This window comes from Magnolia sinica, chromosome 2 (assembly GCF_029962835.1).
Source record: "Magnolia sinica isolate HGM2019 chromosome 2, MsV1, whole genome shotgun sequence".
Classification (NCBI taxonomy): Eukaryota; Viridiplantae; Streptophyta; class Magnoliopsida; order Magnoliales; family Magnoliaceae; genus Magnolia; species Magnolia sinica.
In genome coordinates, this window is record NC_080574.1 from 79,310,184 (window position 1) to 79,324,114 (window position 13,931).

Consider the following 13,931-nt stretch of genomic DNA (forward strand, 5'->3'; position numbering starts at 1 on the left):
GATTCTAGGATTTGATTCCTAAGCTATTATTATTATTATTATTAGCATTATTATAATTGTACAATGGATCAATTAATGTTCATAATAGGAGCGTTAATCCATCAATGTTAATAATGAGGGCTCACAGGTGGGTACTAAATTATGCCAACAATGCCTAATGTTCTTATAATAATTAATAATCTATTAGCTAATGGATGTACTAGAGATAGAATATTTACTAACAAGAATGTGACGATGACTAATAATTATACTAACCCCATAATGAAAGTGGTAACATTTTCTATTGGTACTAATAGTAACTATCAATGCTGAGTCCTTTTCATGATAATTCTTAAGGAAAGTAAATGCAATGTAAGCGCCTATTGATCCTAGTTTTGTTTATAATGTTAAAAGCTAATGTGAAGAATCAGTTAATGGCTAATCCCGCTTAGTACATTGTTTATGGTTAAAGTCCTAACCTAGGGTTTGAATTACCTAAGTCTAGGGTTTCACCCTGGAGTCTAGGTCTAAGCTAGATTATAGGATTTAATATGCCAATTGATTGTACGATTAGCCACAATTCTACTAATATTAATAACCACTAAAACCGTCATTGATACTTGTGATATATGACCATTATTAGCTAACATGACGCTAATAACCATTGTGATGAAAATACGTAGTATGCTTTTAACATTAGTGCTAATCTTTAATAATGATAACATGAAATGCAACGCTAATTTTTAACAATTGTAAATTATTTGTACTAACTGGCATTAGCATAGGTAATTTACTAATGGTTAATCATGCTTAATATTAATAATCCTACTAATGACAATAACGATAACATTGATAATCATAATTGAAAATTTTCACCATGGATGGAGAGGGTGGACTCACCTTGATTAACTCAGTGATTCAACTTAGCCTCAATCCGAACTAATGACCTGCTTCCCAACTCAACTCAACTCAATTGAGTTAACCCAACACACTGATTCAACGAGTCAACTCAGTCCAGTCAACTCAGTGCTTCCAGGCACCACCATTCCTCTCTCTCTCTCTCTCTCTCTCTCTCTCTCTCTCTCTCTCTCTCTCTCTCCCACATCCTATTTTCTTTAAAATCTAAGGTCTAGCAAGCTAGCTGGGTTAAACCAGACCTAACCCAACTGAAACAGGCCCACTCAGGCCAAGCTCGACCCAGTTAACTCAGCAACAAGTCAGCCTAGAACTCAAGTTCGTCTCACGCTCTCTGTCTCTCCCTTGTTCTGTTGGACTAGGCTAGGCCCACGCTTCAACTGAGCCTGGACACAGCCTGAACTCAACAGGCTCGGATAGGTGTAGTGCAGAGACTGTCGCTGCCTCCTCTCTCACCTCACCATCTCCTTCTTCCTGTCTCTCTTTCTCCTCTCAGCTTCCCCTCTTTCTTCCCATTTATTTTTCTTTTCGATTCCTTCTTCTTTCAGCCTGCCAAAGGCCAACAGAACCACTGGGCGATCACGCTCATCCTAATAGAGCCGAATCCGCCAACTCAATGGGGAAGACGACATGGTCGTTAATGGCAGCTTCAACCTCCTTACTCCTACCTCTAATCCGATCCTTCAGGACAGTTCGTTCAGGCCCTATGAAGCTTATGGATGAGCTTTTTTGAAGGTTGGAGGTGATAAGGTCGGTGGGTTCAAGCAAAGGAGGTTGCGAACAATTTTTTCCCTTGGACAACTGAGAGAATGGAGGGAGAGCTCCTATTGATTGATTCATCCCATCTTATTTACAATCCTTAATGTCCCAACACCATCAGATTAGTAACAGATGGTCTGGATCACATTGGTGTACAATGGCTCCAAATATAGCCAATAAGCATGAAACTAGAAGCTATTTCGGTTGCTGGTTTTCTATGAAAACCATAATCTACGTGAGGGCTGTTGTATAGCTGAGATAACACGTATGGATGGTTAGGATTTGAGGAGAGATCCTCACATGGATCATGCTAGCTGGCCCGCTTTTCGTTTTCAGAAAGTGGTTGTACACAGCCCTATTTCGGTGATGGTTGTGTGCACACACGGTCGCGCCTACATGCAGGACCCACTAGGTTTTGGTCAGGCCCTAACTATACACAAGATGGATGGTTCGGATCATGGGATTGGGCTGTGATGATGGGTCATGTAAGTGCTACGGTTTTATGCTCCTTTGGTTGTCAAATTTTGTGGTGCCAAAACATCAATCTATGTCTTGTGTAGCTCATTGGTATATATGATCAAGAAATTGCATCACCTCTCTAAATACTTTACTTCAAGTTAAGAATGAAGAACTACTTCAAACCATTTCAAGAAATGTAAGTACAAGCAATAACGAAAGAAGTGATCTTGTTCAAAGACTCAAGTTAGTGTATAACGCAAGATGAAGAGTAATTCAAGCTCTAGAAGATCTCAAGCTCAATGTTACATCAAGTAGAGAGATCTCAAGCTTCATAATATTCAAAGGTCAACTATCATCTGAAGAAATGAAGTCTTAATGTTCATACCTCACTTTCAAGGTATGCTTCACCTTAGATTGACCTTAGGGTAGGTCATTTTGTATACATAATTCAAATTGAATTACTTTACATGTATTTGGATTGTTCTAAGACTAGTCCTGAACTCTATTCAACTAGTCCTAGCTCTGGCTCGACCAGTCCCAGAAATTCCTAGAGTAGTCCTAAGTTGTTGCAATTTTTTAGAATTTTTTGGTTGAGCTACGACCAGTCGTAGGAATAGTGATGACTCGTTCCAGGACTAATCGTGCACCTTTGACTCAAACTCCAGCAATTAAATCTGGTGCCTCACGACCAGTCGTAGGATGCTCACGACTAGTCGTGGAGGGCTCACGACCTGTTGTGAACACCCTACGACCGGTCGTGAACACCCTACGACCAGTCGTGAAACGGTTTTATCCAGTCGTGCTTAAAATTTCAACAATCAGTTCAGTCCACGACCAGTCGTAGTGTCCTCAGGACTAGTCATAGATGCGATTTCTACAACTATAAATAGAACACGAATTTCAGAGTTTCATATCGAATTTCAAGTAAAATCAAGGCATCACTCGGAGATAAGTTTGTGTTTATTTTTAAGCTACATTGTGCATATTTAATATTCACTTTTGTTAGCTTTATTAATTTGATTTTGTTTCAATATTCCAATCTGAATTGAAAAGAGGAATTGTTATATTCCTTCTTCTTGAAATCAAAATCAAATATAGCTAACCCAATTGGTTTAATTTAAAATCAATTAGAACCTAGAACCATTTCAAAGTGAGTATTGGACATGGAACTTCCACATTCGAACTTCTACTCCGATTAGTTCTTCTGGGCTGCTACAAAATGAGAAATCTGGGTATTTTACTGTATTGTAAATTTCTTTCATTTTTTTTTTGTTTAGATTAAGCCAGAAAAATCTCAATCTATTGGTTATTTGAGGAGAGCCAGGAAAACTCAGAAGTGGGGTTTTTTAATTGTGTAAGCCCATTGAAAGACACAATTGTGAAGGTTTTAGGTGAACCTGTGAAACCTATTTTCATAGTGAACGCTGATATCCCCTGTTTGAGGATATTAGGAGTGGAGTAGCAATCTGTGTGGCTGTTGTTTAATAGTTGGTGAACACACAGGCAAACCACTATAATTCTTTGTGTATTGTGGTTTGAATGTTTACTTAATTTCTATATCATTTATCATTCAAAATTGTGGGATGTATGTGTGGATGTGAATGTTGTAATATTTACATTTCAAGCACTGTGGGGAATGTTGTAATAGTTTAGATTTCAATTTTCGCTATTTCCTTTCTGTTCCTTTACAGTTTTAGCTTTTATTTCTCTAATTGTTCTAGTAAGGTTGTTCTGCCATAAACCCTTGGTTTTTATGGTGAAATGTTGTCCTTAGAACAACTAGATTTTGTGATTGCTTTACATTATGTATTACGAAATATTATCTTTCCTTTTCTTGGCTATCCTATTGTTTTATTCCGCTATTATTATTTTAAATTTGGCATAGTCCTATTCACCCCCCCCCCCCCCCTCTAGGACATATAGCTAGGCTTTTTCAGGCCACAATTCAGAACAGACGTATGCTTGTCCGTCTATTGGTGAAAGCCAGAGAGAAAGAGAGAAAGGTGTCTCTCCATTTCAAGTAAAATGTGGGTCAGCTGTTGCTGACCGAGTTGGCACGCCCGGTGCATGGTGGGCACGAGTGCACTAGGTGCACTCGCACCATATATGGGACCCACCGTGTTTTTTAGGAGAAATCCACACCGTCCATTCCCTTGGTTAGCCTACGTTAGGGCCCAGCCCAAAGGGTGAGGCAGATCTTGAACTTGGGTGGACCATATTCTTAAGTTTCTACTTCCAATTATGGATTTTTCTTGATCTAATGGCTGGATCTTGAATTTGAGTATCAACAGCTAAAATGGTCCTAGGAATTCATTTGGATGACTAGAACCCCTGTTCCATAAATTTAGAACATTAAGTGTTATTATTAGAATAATTTCAACATTTATTATAATTATTATTATTATTGTCATTATTATTATTATTATTAGATTAAAATTGTAGGGCCTTATTTTAAGGTGGTCATGTAGATATGTGGGCCACAAAGTGATTTAATTAAAATCCCTAGTAGTTAATTGCACGTCTTTGAAATCTTACGGCCTTATTGTTTAAAATTGTTGGCCCATATAAATCCAATGGTTGGATTGATCCTAATTCGACTATCAATGTCCAAAAGGGCACTTAGGGTTTTGTTTAGGTGGTTATGACACCCATTGGTTGGCTGTTATGTAGGCCATCCTACATGAATGACACATTTAGATATTCCCGATCTTTTACTTAAATGATCTGATGGTTGAATTGACTAACATTTGACTATCAAAGGTCCTAAGATCCTAACGGGTGTTTAGGTGTGATGTGGGGACTGAATATGGACTAAAATAAGCTGATTGTGCCTTTTGAATGATGGGCCTTACAATGGTAACCTTGATGGTCGGTTAGGTTTCCTTGAGCTACCAATGAGGATGGCTCCTACTATTCATATTGGTGTATATTTAATTCATGCATTGATCTAAGAAGCGGATGGATGATTTAGATTTGTCATTAACCAATGTCAGCGTATAAATTTTGATCTGCCAGTCAGGAATGATGAAACAGTCTAATCCTGCTTCCTCATTTGTTATTTGTAATGAGTTCAATAAGCAGTCAAATCACCCAATAGATATGACTCAAGTCCTCTTGGATCTTTTAGCTTCTATGTGGTAGATGAATGGTTTTATTCTTCAGGTTAATAGTTGATTCTCTAAAAGTACTCCACTAATGGCTATTTACCACTAAATCATTTAACTTCATCTTGACGTAAGAGTAGCAGTTTAATGTTATTAAAATTTTGATCTAATTGGAGCACGGGTTCTCCTAACCTTCTTGAGTGGAGATCAATGGTTATTTCCAATTAACAATTGGGCAACTTAATTTATGGATGAAGATTACTCTCAATGGTTAGATTTAGGCTAGCAAGCCTGTGAATGTTCACTCCAATTGGTTCATGTTTACGCTAAGTTAGCTTACATGGTAACACCCGAGTATTGAAAAGTATGGGGTGTTACAGCTGCAAAATAGTCCCCATCGCTCTCTGAAAGCTACTCAAAACTGAGATGTGAACCTCTGGTATCGGTTAGAAACGATCGAGACTAGAATGTTATGCAGTCTCACAATCTTCTTGATGAATAAGTTGCAAGCTAGTCCATAGATTAAATCACACGAATCGCAAGAAAATGTGCTGACTTCGTCAGACGATCCACAACAACCCAGATGGCGTCATGACCGCACTGAGTCCTCAGTAAGCCCATAATGAAATCTATCGACACGTGCTCCCACTTCCACGTTGGGACGCTCAACGACTACAATGGACCAAGGGGCCTCTAATGATTGGCCTTGACATGCTGGCATGTGTCACACTCGACCACAAAATTAGTGATCTGACATTTCATCCTTGCCCAAAAATATTTTCGTCTCATGTCTCGATACATTTTCGTCGAGCCAGGGTGGATAGAAAACCATGATTGATGTGCCTCGGCCATAAGATCTCTGCGTAACTCAAGAATATCCGGGACACATAATCAACCTCTGAAGCAAAGTCCACCATCAGCACCAATCTGCCACTTTGACTGACTCTCAGATGCTGCCTCAGCCCTATAACTCTACAATGACTCATCAGTCTGCAGAGCCTCGATCACCCTTACGATAAGAGAGGGTTGAATCGACAGGCTCGATAACTGCATGATAGAAGACTGCAGATCAAACTTAAAATCATATGCTACCACATCCTCAAGTATCCTCCACTCCTGAATCATCAAATGTGCCACCAGGCCTCATGGCTGACAGCTAAGAGCATCCGCTCCACGTTCGTCTTGCTCGAGCGCTACTAAAGATCGAAATCATAGTCCTTCAGGAGCTCTATCCAGCGCTTCTGCCTCATGTTCAACTCAGACTATGAGAAGAGGTACTTCAAGCTCTTGTGATTGGAGAAGAGCTCAAACCTAAACCCATAGAGGTAGTGCCTCCACACCTTCAGTGCGAAGATGACTAATGCTAGCTCTAAATCATGCGTAGGGTAGTTCAGCTCATGGACCTTGAGCTACCGAGACGCAAAGGCTACCGGTTTCCCATGCTGCATCAGGACAACACGTAAACCAATATGCGAGGCATTGGTAGAAACTACGAATCTATCACTCTCAGAGGGAAGAGTGAGGACAGGTGTGGTGGTCAGACAGTCCTTCGGCTCTGCGAATGCCTTCTCATATGTGTTGCTCCAAACAAACTCTACACCTTTCCGAGTTAACCTGGTTAACAGGGTTACAATACGAGAGAAGCCCTCAATGAAACAACGGTAGTAACCTGCCAAACCAAGAAAATTGTGGATCTCGAATGTGTTCATTGGCTGGCCCCACTGACGCACTGCATCAATCTTTGAGGGGTCGACTGCAACGCCCTCCTTCATCACCACGTGACCAAGGAACTTCACCTCCTCCTACTAGAAATCGCACTTCTCTAGCTTCGCATAGAGCTGGTATGCGTGGAGGGTCTATAAGGTAACCTCTAGATGAAAAATAAGATTGAGAGAGAGAGAAGATGGGATGGAGTGATGGATGGGAGAGGGAGAGAGGAGATGGGATGAAAATGTTGACTTTAGGGTTGTTGTGTAAGAGAGGTATGGGTTGTGATGGGGTGAGTGATGTGTGTACTTGATTTGTACTTGACCCTTGATGGGATTAATGGAATATTTTGTAAGAATTCCTCTCTAAAACTTCACAAATGCATGATATTTTCTCGAGATATGCACGGGCCCAGAGCTCCTAGCTTGGGTATCGCCTTGGTGCATGAGATGCAATGTTAAAACCGTGACGACGCGGTCGCTAGGGTACAAGTCTGGGGTTAAGTCGACTCAGGTAAATAGAGCGTAACTTAGGGTCACGTGCAAACACTGATTACAAGTTGTGGGACACCAAAATTCGACAAGGAGGACTGTGGGAATCTAGGAAATGGTAGGGACTAAGATATGGGCCTTACATGAGGCATGGATATGATACATCAACAACGGGTAGGCCATCATACATCATTGCCATCAAAAAGAGAAAGAGAGAGAGAAAGAGAGAACAGTGAGGCGAGAAAGCTCTGCCACTATGAGCTCCCCTTTGTGGGTCATATACAACACATACAACGAGTGGGTCCCAAATCATGTGGGCCCTAAATCGAAATCACAATCTAGTGCTATGAACACCCACTGATTTTCACTTCTTCTAGGCTCCTTGATCTCTCGAGCTCCTAAGCTTCCTCTTTGATGGAGGATGATGAGAATTGAAGGGTTAAATGGTGAGATCTTGGGGTAGGAAGTGGGCCACACTTGGCTCCTTGCTCTCCTTAGAACTTGGATGGTCCTCCCTCTTGGAATGGGTAAAGAATGAGAGAGAGAATAGGATTTTTGTTGTAAAGGAGATGGGAGGAATGGGTGTGGTAAGGGAAGTGACATGAGAGGTATGGGCTTGGTTGACTTTGGGAATAGGAGAGGTATGGGTTGTCATGCATTGTTTGTAAGAGAGGGATGGGTTGTACTTGATTTATTGATGTGATGTTTGGGTAGAGATTTTCTCAAGATTCAAAATGTGTGGCCTTTCTTCGAAATAAACATGGGCACATAACTCCTGGCCTGGGTATCACATCGGTGCACAAGTCGCGATGATGGTGCGGTCACAATGGTACAAGTCTCGGGCGAGTCGACCCTGATCTATGGGATATAACTTACGGTCACGCAAAAATGCTGTTTACAGGTCAGGGTCACTGAAATTCGATAGGGAGGATCGCGGAAGTCTATGGAACGGTACGGACTAGGATACGTGCCTTACATGAAGCTTGTAGCGTGATGGGATATTTTTTATTGCTTTGATTCATGTTTAAGTTGAACTGCCTTTGATTTTAGTTTGATATTTAAGAAATACTTTCAGTTTTTAATGGTTTGTTGTGACTCAAATTATAATAGATTTGCGATAGCTTCGTGTATGTTCTTTTCATGTATTGAGATTGTGAAATTAGAAAATCTTGTTGTTCACCATCGTCCCTTGGGCATGGTTGGATGACATAATCCCTTCTAATCTTCATAATTCTCTTATGTTTGGTTATGAGATTGGTATATCCTATTGTGAGCCATTATCTCCTGGGCATGGTTTTGTGATGGAGTCACTTCCAGTTCTCACAACTCTCATCCATTGAGAATTAGGTCAAAGGAAGTTCAGATTTGGTTTTACTAAGATATCTTCTAATTGGATAAGATGGGACTCTGATTCCAGCTGGTCCTTAAATCAAGCATAGATCTCTCTGATCTCTACAAGTGGATCCTTAGAAACCTTAGTTCCCACCTTTAATTTCTTAAGTTTCTAATTTCATACATCACAATTACTCTCTTATTTTTAGATTTAGATTTGCATCTTCTTCTAGTTCTACTTCTAGTTGCTCTCAAAATACTCACGAGATTAGTCCCTACGGATTTGACCTCGGTCTCACCAAGATTATTACTACATCGCGACCCTACACTTGGGGTTGTGAACATTCGTGTAGATGATGATCTTATATCCGATCAGGTGGGACCTAAATTTGTCCAAAGTGAACATTACGGCTAAGAGTTCCTTCTCTGTAATAGAGTAGTTCACTTGGACAGAATTTAGAGTTCTACTTGCATAATGAATGTAGGGCTTCTTTTATTTTCTTTAGCCTAACATAGCCCCAATAACATAGTCAGATGCATCGTACATAATCTCAAAAGGGATGCTCCAATCGGGTGACTGCATGATAGGTGTGGTAGTTAACATGCCCTTAAGCTTAGTGAAAACTTCTTAGTATTGTTCAGTCCACTCGTATGGTACATACTTTTAAAGTAGATTGCATAAAGGACGAGAGAGATGACTAAAGTCCTTTATGAATCGTATATAGAATCCTACATGTCCCAAGAAGGATCGCACATCATGTACGCTCTTAGGTAAAGATAATTTAGAGATGAGATCAAATTTTGCCTCATTTACCTCAATTCCCTTAGACAAAATTATGTGTCCAAGCACAATTCCCTTGGGAACCATGAAATGACATTTCTCCCAATTCAGAACCAAAGTCTTTTCCTCGCATTGCTTCAGCGCACATTTAAGATCTTCTAAACACTCGCTAAAGGATGGACCAAAGATAGAGAAGTCGTCCATGAAGACCTCTATATATTGCCCCACCATGTCAGAAAAAATACTCAACATACATCGCTAAAAAGTGGCGGGAGCACTACATAGTCTGAATGGCATCCTTCAGTAAGCAAAAGTGTTAAAGGGACATGTGAATGTTGTCTTCTCTTAATCTTAAAGGGATATCTCTATCTGATTGTATACCGAATATCCGACAAGGAAGCAATAGTAAGAGTGACCGGCTAGCCTTTCTAAAATTTGACCAATCAAGGGCAAAGGAAAGTAGTCCTTCCCTATGACAGTATTCAACTTTCTGTAGTCAATGCACATTCTTCAACCGGTAGTAACTCTAGTTAGCATGAGTTCATTGCCAGCATTGGCTACGATGGTGACTCCGGACTTCTTAGGAACCACCTGAGTTGGACTCACCCATTGACTGTTGGATATAGGGTATATGATACCCACATCCAACAACTTAATTACCTCAGCCTTAACCACTTCTTTCATATTTGGATTGAGTCAACGTTGTGGTTTTCGGGAGGTTTTCGTATTATCCTTAAGATGGATATGGTGAGTACAAATCAAAAGGTCCATTCCCTTGATGTCCACAATCAACCATCCAAGAGCTCCTTTATGCTCAATGAGAGTGAAAATGAGCACACTCTCTTATTCTTTCTCAAGGTGGGAAGAGATCACCACCGGGTATGTCTCATCTTGACCTAAATAGACATATTTAAGATCGAAGGGCAAAGGTTTTAGGTCAAGCTTCAGTGCTTTAAGGCTAGATGGTGGAGGCACTACATCGGTTTGGGACAATTTTTTAAATTATGGCCTTTACCGGTGAACTTCAAGTACCGGCGTAGCATCAAGCAAGGCATCCATCTCCCTAATCATGTCATCATCTAAATCAGAAGAGTGGGCCAAGCACGTCTCTAGAGTGTCAGAGTATAGAGTCAGAAGTGCTCTATCTTCCATGAAAGAATTGATCATGTTAATGTCATGGGTATCGTCATCATCCTCTGGTTGTTTGTTCATGTTGAAAAACATGTTGAGCTCCAATGTCATATTTTTGAAAGATAAATTCATAATTCAATTCCTATAATTAATGATAGCATTTGATGTAGTAATAAATGAGTGACCAAGAATTACGGGTATTTGAGTGCTCACATAATGATGAGTTGAGTATCTAGGATAATAAAATCTATTGGATAGTAGAATTTATCAACTTGGATCAACACATCCTCAATCATCCTTCTTGGTACACTAACTGAGCAATCGACAAGTTGTAATGTGGTCCAGGTGGGTTTTAATTCACTTAGATCCAATTGTTCGGAAACCGAGTAAGGGATCAGATTTATGTTCGCCCCTAAGTCAAGAAGTGCGTGCTCAATCCAGTGGTTCCCAATTATACAAGTGATGGTTGGGCTACCGGGATCTTTGTATTTTTGTGGCACATCTTGCTTGAGAATGGCACTCACTTTTTCTTTCAAAAAGATTTTCTTTTATATGTTTTACTGTCTTTTGGTCATACATAAATCTTTCAAAAATTTTGCATATAAAGGGATTTGTTTAACGGCATCCAGTAGAGGGATGTTGACCTTCACTTGATTAAGTACCTCTAAAATATCCTGAGAGTTAGAGAGAGGTTTTGCTGCAATCAACCATTGAGGGAATGACGCAATTGGCTTACTTTAAGGTTTCAATTCTAACCCATGTGGAGCATTGCTAGGTCTATTATTCTCATCTATTTTCATTGTCAATTGTCTTCCCACTCCTAAGAGTGGTGATAGACTTAGCCTGCTCCATTTGTTTTGAAGAGCTTGGGTCACTAATTTCATATTGTTATTTTGGGTTGGGGAGAGGCTGACCTAGAAGGATCCCTTTCTCCCTAATCGAATTTTTTATTTTGAGCCCTTGTATGGCCTTTGTAAGGTCTTGAAAGGCTTGCAACATACCCTGATTAAAAAGCCCTTAGTTTTATATATGTTTTAAGATCGGATCTTCTTGAGGTTTCCTTTGATTTAGAAATTGGCTAAGGATCCCTTAAGGAGTAGCCATCTGTCTGTTCCTCCAACTAAAGTTTGGATGGTTCCTCTAGCTTGAGTTATATGTATTTGATGTGCATCCACTGAAAGGTTTTTGGTAGTTGTTTGCGGCATTTGATTGCTCATTCAATATCTCTTTAAAAGAAGGAATTGTTGTGCAATTCCCAGTTGTATGTATGTTATAAGCACAAATACCACAAACAACTTCCGTAGTCTTTACGGGTTCTACCATCTTAAAGTTCCATGGCCTCGACTTTTCTTGTGAGTTTGGCCACTCTTGCATTTATATCATCTTCCTCTTTTAGAACATAAATTTCTCCCATTTTCTTTGATTAAGTAGGCTTAGAAGTGGTAATTCTTAAAGAGGTATCCCATGATTGCGCGTTTTCAGCAGTTTATTAAAATAATCCCACGCATCATCGGCTTCCTTATTCATGAATTCCTCATTACACATCATCACCACAAATTGGCTCATGGGTGAGGTCAATCCTTCATAGAAAAATCTTGTTATTCACCATATATTTGTAGCCATGTTGTGGACATGAATTTATGAGATCCTTAAATCGCTCCCAACATTGGAAGAAGGTCTCATCCTCTTTTTGCACAAAATTCATGATTACTTTCCTTAAGGTATTTGTTTTTGATAGGGAAAGAACTTTATAAGGTACTCCCTTGTTATCTTGGCCCACGTGCCAACGGACCTTGGTCTTAAGGAATGTAACCACGACTTAGCCTTTTCTTTCAAAGAGAAAGGAAACAATTTCAATCTAACTGTGTCCTCAGACACGTTTGGGAAGTGTAATGTAGATATGATTTCATCAAACTCTTTCATATGCAAGTATGGACTTTCATATTCTAGTCCATGAAATTCAGGGAGGAGTTGAATTACCCCTGGTTTAATATCCATAGTTTCTGTATTCAATGGAAATATCATGCACAAAGGTGTACTAACTCCCGCCGGTTGTAAATAATCTCGTAGAGTACGAGGTGGGGTGCATTTTACACCTCATTTTCATCTTAAACTTTCTCAGCTAGTGTAAGGCCTGTATCTTAGACCGTACCATTCCTTAAACTCTCGCGATCCTCTTGGTCGAATTTCAGCGACCCGGGACATGTAAATAGCATTTATGCACGACCCTGAGTCGCATCCTGTCGATCTGAGTCGGCTTAGTCCAAAACTTGTACCCTTGCGACCGTGCCATAGCCGCGGTTCCAACACCCCGTCTCGCACCCCGATGTAATACCCAGGCTAGGAGTTGTGGGCCCACGTCTATCCCAAGGAAAATGTCATGCAAGAGAATCTCTACCAAATGTCAAATCAGTCACATCAATCAAGTCAAGTACACCCATCACTCACCCATCACACCCATCCCTCTCCCCCTTACATCACTCCTTTCTCTCTCTCTCTCTTTCTCTCTCTTCATTCCTAAGCAACTCAAGGAGGTAACATCCAAGCTTTCTCAAGGAGAGAAGAGAGCCAAGTGTGGCCCACTTTCTACCCCAAGATCTTTCATCATAGCCCTTCAATCATCATCATCTTCCATCCAAGAGGGAGCTTAGGAACTTAGCATCCTAAGGAGCCTAGAAGATTTGCAATTGGTGGGTGATCTTGGAATTTCCTCCGTTGATTTATATTTATGGGCCCACTTATGGTGGGACCCACTTAATGTATGCTTTGTATTGATTGTAGGTAGGGCCCATAGTGGTAGGATCCCTCCCCTTCACATGTCTCTCTATTTCTCTCTCTCTCTCTTTCTCTCTTTCTCTGATTTTATGGCCCACCTTGATGTATATTTCGCATCTATGCCGTCCACCAACCAAGGCCACCACCGTCCAGCGGCAGCACTTGTTGCCTGTCCTTGATCGGACCCTGGATGAAGGGAAAACACATTTATTATCTTGATTGGTGGGCTGCCACGTGGACCCACCTGATGTGCATGTTGCATCTAAACCGTCAAGACGCTGGGTCTGGACGGAGGGAAAACACAAATATCAGCTTGATCTAATATTGGTGGCCCACCACGTGGGACCACCATAATACACACACACACACACACATATCCAGATGTATATCTGGGGACCCCACCTCGTTGTGGCTTGACATCATCAAGCTCTGTGGGTCCCACGCATGATATATGTGTTATCCACATCATCCATCTGGACGGTGTGGTGTGGGGTACAC

At 40.6% G+C, this 13,931-nt stretch overlaps 1 non-coding gene across 1 annotated transcript; it reads left to right on the forward strand.

Moving 5' to 3' along the window:
* Nucleotides 1-12,274: 12,274 nt before the first annotated feature.
* Nucleotides 12,275-12,382, forward strand: LOC131238155 (small nucleolar RNA R71). Its single transcript, XR_009167565.1, has one exon. It is a non-coding gene; the product is annotated as a small nucleolar RNA R71 (small nucleolar RNA).
* The last annotated feature ends 1,549 nt before the right edge of the window (nt 12,383-13,931 follow it).